Genomic DNA, 8904 nt, shown 5'->3' with positions numbered 1-8904 from the left:
CAGATAAGTTGTCTGGCAGCAGCACTGACCCTGAAATACCTAGAAAAATTTAGCTCAGTACATTGCAGCAGAGGGTAGCTGGACAGAGAAAAATACACACACACACACACACACACACACACACACACACATTCACATAGATTTTGGTGTAGGAATACACTTAACTCAACAAGGATAGAGATAGAAATAGGAAAAAGGGAAAAGGGAACATAAGAGGAAGGGTAGAGTCAGGAAGGGACAAGCTAAAAAACCTTAAGTCAGGAAAGGGGATAGTGAAGAGACAGATAAAAGAAGGGAAGTAAAGGGTAACAATTTGAAATAAACAGAGAATGAAGAAAAACTGTAAGATAATAGGATGGAGGGAAGTAAACAATTAGCTATCATAATTGTGAATGTGAATGGAATGAACTTACTCATAAACTGGAAGATATTAGCAGAATCAATTAGACAGTAAAAACTCCAACAATACATTCTTTACAAGAAACATACTTGAATCATAAAGACACTCACAGAATTAAAATGATGGTTTAGAGAAAAATCTGGTATGTCTTAGCTGAATAAAAAAAAAAGCAGAGATAATGATTATGATTTCAGATAAGTCTACAGCAAAAATAAACTTAATTAAAAGAGATAAAGAGGCAAACTACTAAATTGCTAAATTGCTAAAAGGACACATAGAACATGAATTTATTTTAATACTTAGTATATATGCACTGAATAGTAGAGCTTTCTAAATACTTAAAGAGAAAACTAAATGAATTATAGATATAGAATATAAAAACATTATGGTGGGGGATCCTCAATTTACCTCTATAAGCCCTAGATAAATTCAAACAAAAAAAGAAACAGAAAAGAAGTTAAAGACCTGCACAGAATTTGAAAAAAATTAGATATGATACGTTTCTGGAGATTATTGAATGGTAATATATATATATGTATATATATGCGTGTGTATGTGTATATATATACACATACACACACATATAAACATGATCAGTTTTTGTAATGTGTTTTGATTAAGATATATGTATATGTACACACACACACACATACACACACCTTTAGATCTTAGGACATAAATACCTCAGAAGCAAATGCAGAAAGTAGAAATATTATACACATCCTTTACTGACCATGATGAAATAAAAATTACGTTAAATAAAGGGCTAATAAAAATAGTATTAAAAATCAACTGGAGACTAAATAACTTACTCATAAAAAATTGGTGGATCAAACAACAAATCACCAAAATGATATTTATATCTGTATCTACATTTATATCTATAGTATATATCTAAATCCAAGAGCCATCATTACATGTAATAAAGATAAATGAGAATCCTTTCCAAGAAAATCAAAGCGGAAACAAGGATATCTATTGTCATCACTTCTATTTGGCAAGATACAAGAAACGCTGGCTATCACAGTAAGACAAGAAAAAGAAATTGGGATAATAAGTTTAGATTAAGGGGAAGCAAAATGGTCAGTAATTGATGATAGCATTGTTGTTATTATCCTTTGTTTTCAAAGAGGACCAAAATGACATCACCATGATAAAGTGAAGTTTCAGTGTGTCCGACTATGGTTAATCAGACTGATATGAGCTCAGAATGCTCTAATACAGGTTGGACACAGATAGTCTTTGTGAATATTTGGGGTGGATACTCCAAATTTGCGCATCTTATGTTTATTTTGTGCTATCTGAATTCTCCTTTGCTCCCAGAGCACAGCACCCTTTCTGATGTGGGCACCCATGCTGAACAGTCCTGTGCCAGTGTCTTCCATGTTGCACAGTCAAATCCAAAGTTCTTGAGAGAGACCTTAAGAGTGTTCTTGTATTGCTTCTTCTGGCCACCATGTGATTGCCTGCCCCAAGCAAGTTCTCCATAAAATAGTCTTTTTGGCAAGCATACATTTTGCATTTGAACAACGTGGCCAGCCCATTGGAGTTGCGCTCTCTGAAGCATAGTTTGAATACCTGGCAGTTCAGCTCAAGCAAGAACTTCACTGTCTAGTACCTTATCTTGCCAGGCGATCCTCAGAATTTTCCTAAGACAGTTCAAATGGAAGAGATTCAGTTTCCTGGCATGGTGCTGGTAGTCTGTCCACGTTTCACAGCCATATAACAATGAGGTCACCACAACAGCTCTGTAGACCTTCAGTTTGGTGGTCAGTCTAATACCTCTTCTCTTCCAAACTTTTCTTTGGAGCCTCCCAAGCACTGAGCTAGGTCTGGCAATGCGTGCATCAACCTCATTGTCAATGTGTCACTACCAAGGTAAGTGAACTTATCCCCAGCATTCAAAACTTCTCCATTTGCCGTAATTGATGGTTCCACATATGGATGATATGGTGGTGGCTGAGGGAGCACCTGTGTTTTCTTGATGTTAATTATTAGGCCAAAATTAGCACAGGCAGCAGAGAATTGATCCACACTTCATTGCATCTCAGCTTCAGAGGCTGTATTGAGTGCACAATCATCTGCAAACAGAAAATCATGCCCCAATACTCCCTTGACTTTGGTCTTGGATTGTAGCCAAGATGATGATCTACTTAAAGAATCCTAAAGAGTCAAAAAATAAATTGAAACAATAACTTCAGCAAACTTGAAAGATATACAATAAATCCACACAAATCATCAGTATTTCTATATAATACGAATAAAACCCAACAGGAAAAGACAGAAAAAGAAACTTGATTTAAAATGACTACAGATTGTATAAAATACTTGAGTCTATCTACCAGGATATACATAACAACCAAATAAAAATAGCAAACCATTTTTTACAGAAATAAAGACAATTGTGAATAATTGGAAAAGTATTAACTACTCAAGGGCAGAATGAATCCATATAATAATAGTAACAGTACTCCCTAAATTAATTTACTTATTCAGTGCCATACCAATCAAACTGCAGCAGGATTATTTCATAGAACTAGAAAAATAATAAGAAAATTTATTTGGAGGCCAAAAAAGTGAAGAATCTCAAGGAAAATAATGAAGTGTATAAGGGAACCTCCTAATGCCAGAGCTTAGACTTAAACTGTACTACAAAGCAGTAATTCTCAAAACATTTTAGCAGTGGTTAAGAAAATCAAGAACTCAATCAGTGGAGCAGATTAGGTACACAGCATAAAGAGTCAAATGTATCTAGGATTTTAGTATTCAAAGAATGCAAACTTCCCAGCTACTGGGATAACAATTCACTATTTGACAAAAATTTCCAGGAAAATTGGATAGCAATATGCAAGAAAATAGATTTAGAACATCTCCCACTTTATACTAAAATAAACTCCCACAATTACCACCCCAGTCTGGGGAACTGCCACAACATCGTCCCCCATCTGGACATAGATTTGGAGGCCCACACTGTTTTACTCCCATCTCCAGTTTGTGTCAAGAATATTCTTTAATTAGTCCCTTTTTGGCATGTAAATCTTATTCAAGAGTCTCCTCTCCTTCTTCCCCTTCCCAATACAGATGCTGGGTTACTACATAATTAGTGGGAGTAGGGGTGGGTGGTTTCCAAATGAAAAAATCAAAATGGGTAGGAATTATTTATTTTTCATTTATTTTCAAACCCCTTGAACTCAGGAAGCCCTCATTCCAATGCTGTGAGTAGCCCTAATTTAATTGAAATGGTCAAGTTCCAAGACTACATGTATGGAGATCAATTTCAATTATGAACTGACAGTAACTTGCTGACATATTTTAACTGACGGCAAGTTAGATGTTGCTTTCTAGAGACAGGTAGAAGCACCGGCCAATTGTGTATTTAGCATGGTCTATCAGCCAAAGCACACAAATGTGGAAGCAGATGTCTTGTCCCATAGGCCATGTGAATCCAAAACGGTGACACCTGTAGAAGGGTGGAAGTGATCTGTGACATACAGTAACAGCATGTCACCAAATGAAAGAGCAGCTGAGAGCCTGGGACTTCTGCCACAGACTACACTGCCAGTAGATGTAAACTTGTTTGCACTGAGCCCATCCTCCTCGGATGACTGGTAGAGGGAACAACTGCTTGATGAAGGGAGAAGAGAAATAATATAGGATGAGAATGTGATCCTTAGAGTGTCCAACTTTGAGACAGAAGGTACCATGTCATGAAAAGAATGACAGAGGTTGGGGTGATATAATGGAATCCATTACTAATGTAACCTGAGTCCCAAAAGCCATTGGTATGGGACTCTTTCCTTATTGGTAGAGATTAATGTCCTATTTCCATGTGAAGGAAGAAGCAGAGCTAGTAAGAATGAGGAAATGTTTAATTCTCTTCGAGCCTGGAGTCACTTTGGGCACTTTTGGCTTCTAGCTTTGAGAAAGAAGCTCAACCCCACTTCAGGTCCCTGAAGGAAGACATGAGGGAGGCAGCCATCTTCCTCATGTCCTTGTTCCTGACTTGCTACTCTAGAGACTTTGGGGAATTTCCTATGGGTAAGATCTAAGACTCTTTCTCAATTGAGCTGAGTTATCTCACTCTGAATGGGAGACCTTCTTCACTCTGTATTGTCTGGTATGTATTCTATGTTTATCTCCTCTGATTTCTGTTTTGCTGCCCATTGGACAAATTAGTAACTATCTTGACTAATTGCTGTATGTGTGTTCATACTGGTGCAACTGGTATTTGGTGGGAGGGGTGTCAAGCCTTGAATGGAAAGTTTGAGGTTCTCCTGCCTCCTCCAGCAATGAAACTGTGATCAGAAATTAGCTTGAACATGAAATTCACATTCCCTAGAATAATATATAAGGGAGCAGATAGAGATAATTCTAGTCTGGTACTCCCTGTCTCTGAAAATAGAGTAGCCTCCCCAATTGTTGGGGTCCCCTAGACCATTTACGGGAACCCCTGACCCCGACCCAAGGCTCTTGTCCGGCAAGAGGCCTTGATCTCGTGAGTAATGAAATGGGGCGGGAGACAAAGGTGGTGAAGGCTCCGTTTTATTCATCTAAATCACATGCATATATAGTCTTACCTACGTAAAACATTCCTAAGCCTTACATAGGACCTATCACCTATCACCTTTCACATTGAACCTATCACCTATCACCTTTCCTTATATGGGTGTCTTTTCCACTGGACATCCGGAGCCAGGACAAAGAACTGCCACGTTGCAAACAAGGACGAGACCCTTCCTCCTGAAATCCATCTAGTTCCACCCCTATTGACAAGCCCCTAGGTTATCTAGGCAGGCTCTCAGTGTGGTGTCCTGAAATGGATAGGGGTCAGCTCTAACTCGTCCCGTTACACCCAATTTTCTGTTTCCTCTCTTGGCAGGAATTAAAATCTCTTTTGGAGAAGGATGGGGAGAGAAGATGTTAGAGATGACTAGCCTGCCCCCCAGTCACACAATTACATCCCCATGCCACATGTGGGAACAGCCCATGTAACATGTGGGGCCTTACCACACTATACTATTACACACAATACTGTGATTCCATATGTGATACTAGGAAACAGTTGGTGCTGTCAGTCAATAAACATGTGCTAAGTGCTGGGGATACAAATATGAATTAAAAAGAAAAAAATCTTCAGACAGTTCCTGACCTCAAGGAGCTCACCATCGATTGGAAAGACAACAAAAGGAAGCTGAAAAGCAATGGAGGAGGGGCAGAAGAAGAAGAGATGATGGATAGGGAGTTGATGGAGAAGTCTAAAGAAGACCAAAGGCTGTGTAGCTAGTGGGAAACGGGGAGAAGACAGGGCTGAGCGCCCTCCTAAGAAGGAGGCCTTGGATCCCATGACCCTGCCCTCCATTCAGAGGATGCAATCAGAGGAGCAAAGGGTACTGATGATACATATCAGGCAGACTCATTCTTGCAGGATAATGAGATTTCCCAGTGATGAGTTTCCTGGAAAAGGAAGGCATGATGGAGTTTCCAAAGGAGTCCCAAAGCAATATAGCTGGTGGAAAATGTTGTAGAAGCCTACAGCACTAAGGTCTTCACTGTGTTATTAAAAAAAAAAATCATGATCACTCTTGCAATACACCCTTTGGTCTGTTATTCTTGATATCCCTTGACTCAAAACTATATCTAAAGTGAGAGCATACTTCACTTCCTCAAAAAAGTCTGAACTGATGAGTACACCGGTAGATGTTAGTGCCTTCCTTCTTACATTGCTTAACTTGTATGTTAGCTATTTGTCTGTCTTCTCCCACATTAGAATATGAACTCTTTGAGGGCAGGAAGCATTTCATTGCTTGGCATGTAGTAAGTACTTAATTAACACTTACTATCTGTGGAATTTCTTAATCTCTAGGGAATTTCTTTACCTTTTCTTTCATGATCACTATAAAATGAGAATTAGAAATTGCTTGAGGCAATTTTTCTCCAAGGAGAATAATATCTCTTTGGCAGATTTTAACAAAAAATATAGAGTATAGATTATTTTTATTACACTGTATTACCCAAGATATTTCACTCTAGAGCTACGAAAGCACTGTATGATAACATTGGACACGGACCAAGGAGGACTCTAGTAGAAAATAGGTTTTACTGGCCCAAGATGGCAGCAGATGTCAAGAAGTATAAGATTAGTGCTTAATGTGTTCAAAAGAAAGAGCTACCAACTTGTACTATTTACTTGGAGGCCATAAATAAACAAGTATGTCTTTGGAGCTTGTATGCATAGACTTTTTACATCCCAGAGGATATAGGAAGAAGATGAACAACATCCTAGTAGTGATAAACTACTTCATCTATTATGCACAGATATGTCCAAGCAGGAACCAAAGAGCTTACACAGACTTGTTGAAGAAATATTTCTCCAGGATATGGCTTTGCAGCCATGATCCATTCAGAGCAAGGTAGAGATTTTGAGGGCAAACTATTCAATAAAGGAATTAGTTTGGATAGAAATCAAATATAGAGCTACACTCATCAGAGAAGTCCATAGCCTTAGCATTATTTGTACACTGCCAAGTATACTCAGCCAAAGCAGAAAGTTCAGTGGAGTCAACTTGGGACAATTCTAGTGCTCACATAAATGCAACAAGAAATAACACCAATAACTCCAAACCAGTCATTGTTGGGACAGGAATCATCACTACCTATCTTTGGAGTCTAAGCAGAAGGTGAAGACATGGATACTTACAAACAGTATCCTTCTTGGTTGAGAGGTCAGCTGAAGGAGGCATACATAACAGAATTCAGTCAATCAACAAGGATTTTTATTAAGCACCTACCATTAGCCTCACAATATGGTAGGAGCTAAGTATATAAAGGCAAAAATGAAACAGTGTCTGCCTTTAAGGCACTTACATTTTGTTGGGGGAGAAAACATGAACATATATAAATACAAACATATAGAAAATAAATACAGTGGAACCTTAGTTTATGAATTTAATTTGTGTTCAGAGACTCTGTTCATCATGCGATTTGTTCGTATAGCAAAGTGAATTTTCTCATAGGAAATAATGTAAAGTTGGATGATTGGTACCAATAATTATTTATAATTTTAAGTAAACTTTTTGTCCCTAATGCACTTGAAATACAATAGCAATGATTAGTACACAATATAAACTGAAAATAAAATAAGTTAACCTGTACTTTACCTCTGAGAAAAATCATGACTTGTGTGAGGGAGATGAGAGGGAGGAGGAGGAGGAAGAAGGGTTATTGCTTGAAAGGAGAATCTGCTTCTATGAGAACATCGGGGATTTCAACTTGGGAGTTTCCCTCTTATGCTACTTTCACTAAACGTAAGACTATACACTACTGCCTTCACTTATTTTTCATTTTTTAGAATCATTTTCATGTTTTGACTGATTTTTTTCTTTATGGTAGCTTCTGACTAGGAATCTATCTAACAACACTTATTTTTGACATTTTAAAAAATTAAATTATTTGTTTTCAGTTTTCAACAATGTGGGAAACAAGGAAGTTCTGTTTCCACAGAGTCCTGTAACATAGCATGGTCAGGTTAGAGGTCAGAAACTAATGCACAGACTTGATGAGCTATGTGAGGAAAAGCCTATCAGAGAGGAGAACATAAAGTCACATGACCAGGGGATGGTATCAAGGGAGATCCAAAGTTTGGAAAACAGTATAGGAAGTTCCATCTTTCTGTCCATGTTGTAGTCATCCTGTAACCTTACTGGGGATGCTACCCATCCATTCATGGGGAATGGACGTAAAGATTAATAAGAGCTTTCCTGATTTCACAATAGGTATTGTTCTGTGTTTAAGGTGAGCATGTTTCTCACAGTTGGGGGTTTGTTAGACAGGCTCACTTCTAACAAACAATAACTTCCATAAGTTTCCCCAAGATGGCATGCAATCTTATATGGGTTCAAAAAAAAAACAAAAACCATTGCCCTAGTTGAGCATCATCCCTTCATAAGCCATTCAAGTCCAAACATGATGTTCATACTGCTAATTTTTGTTCATCCTGCAACACAAATTTTGCAAAAGATTTTTCCTTGTCCAGCGAAGCATGTGTAAATCAGGTTACTCATAAACCAAGGTTCTACTGGATCAGATAACTGTGGTGATAGGACGCTAGCAGCCAGAGGGATCATGAAAGGCTTCATGTGGAAGGTGGTGCTTGAACTGAATTTGGAAGGAAATGAGATTCTAAGAAGCAGAGGTAAGGAGGGGTGTCTTCTAGGCATGGGACAATCAGTGTAAAGGTGTGTAGATGGGAGATAGGGTATTGTGTGTGAGGAACAAGAAGTGGGATTGGGGGAAGAATGGGGACAAGTATTGATTATTTGCCAGGCACTGTACTAAGTACTTTACAAGTATTATCTCAGTTTGACAGAATGGCTGTTTTGGATTGTAGAGAGCATGGGAGTGATGTATAACATTAAAAAGACAGGTTGCATACAAGATGCAAAGGGTTTAAAGTCTCAAACAGAGGAGCTCCCCCAGATAAAAGGGAGACTTTAAGACTTTGAGTA

The sequence above is a fragment of the Notamacropus eugenii genome, chromosome 5 (assembly GCF_028372415.1).
Source record: "Notamacropus eugenii isolate mMacEug1 chromosome 5, mMacEug1.pri_v2, whole genome shotgun sequence".
Classification (NCBI taxonomy): Eukaryota; Metazoa; Chordata; class Mammalia; order Diprotodontia; family Macropodidae; genus Notamacropus; species Notamacropus eugenii.
This window is presented reverse-complemented; position numbering follows the sequence as displayed.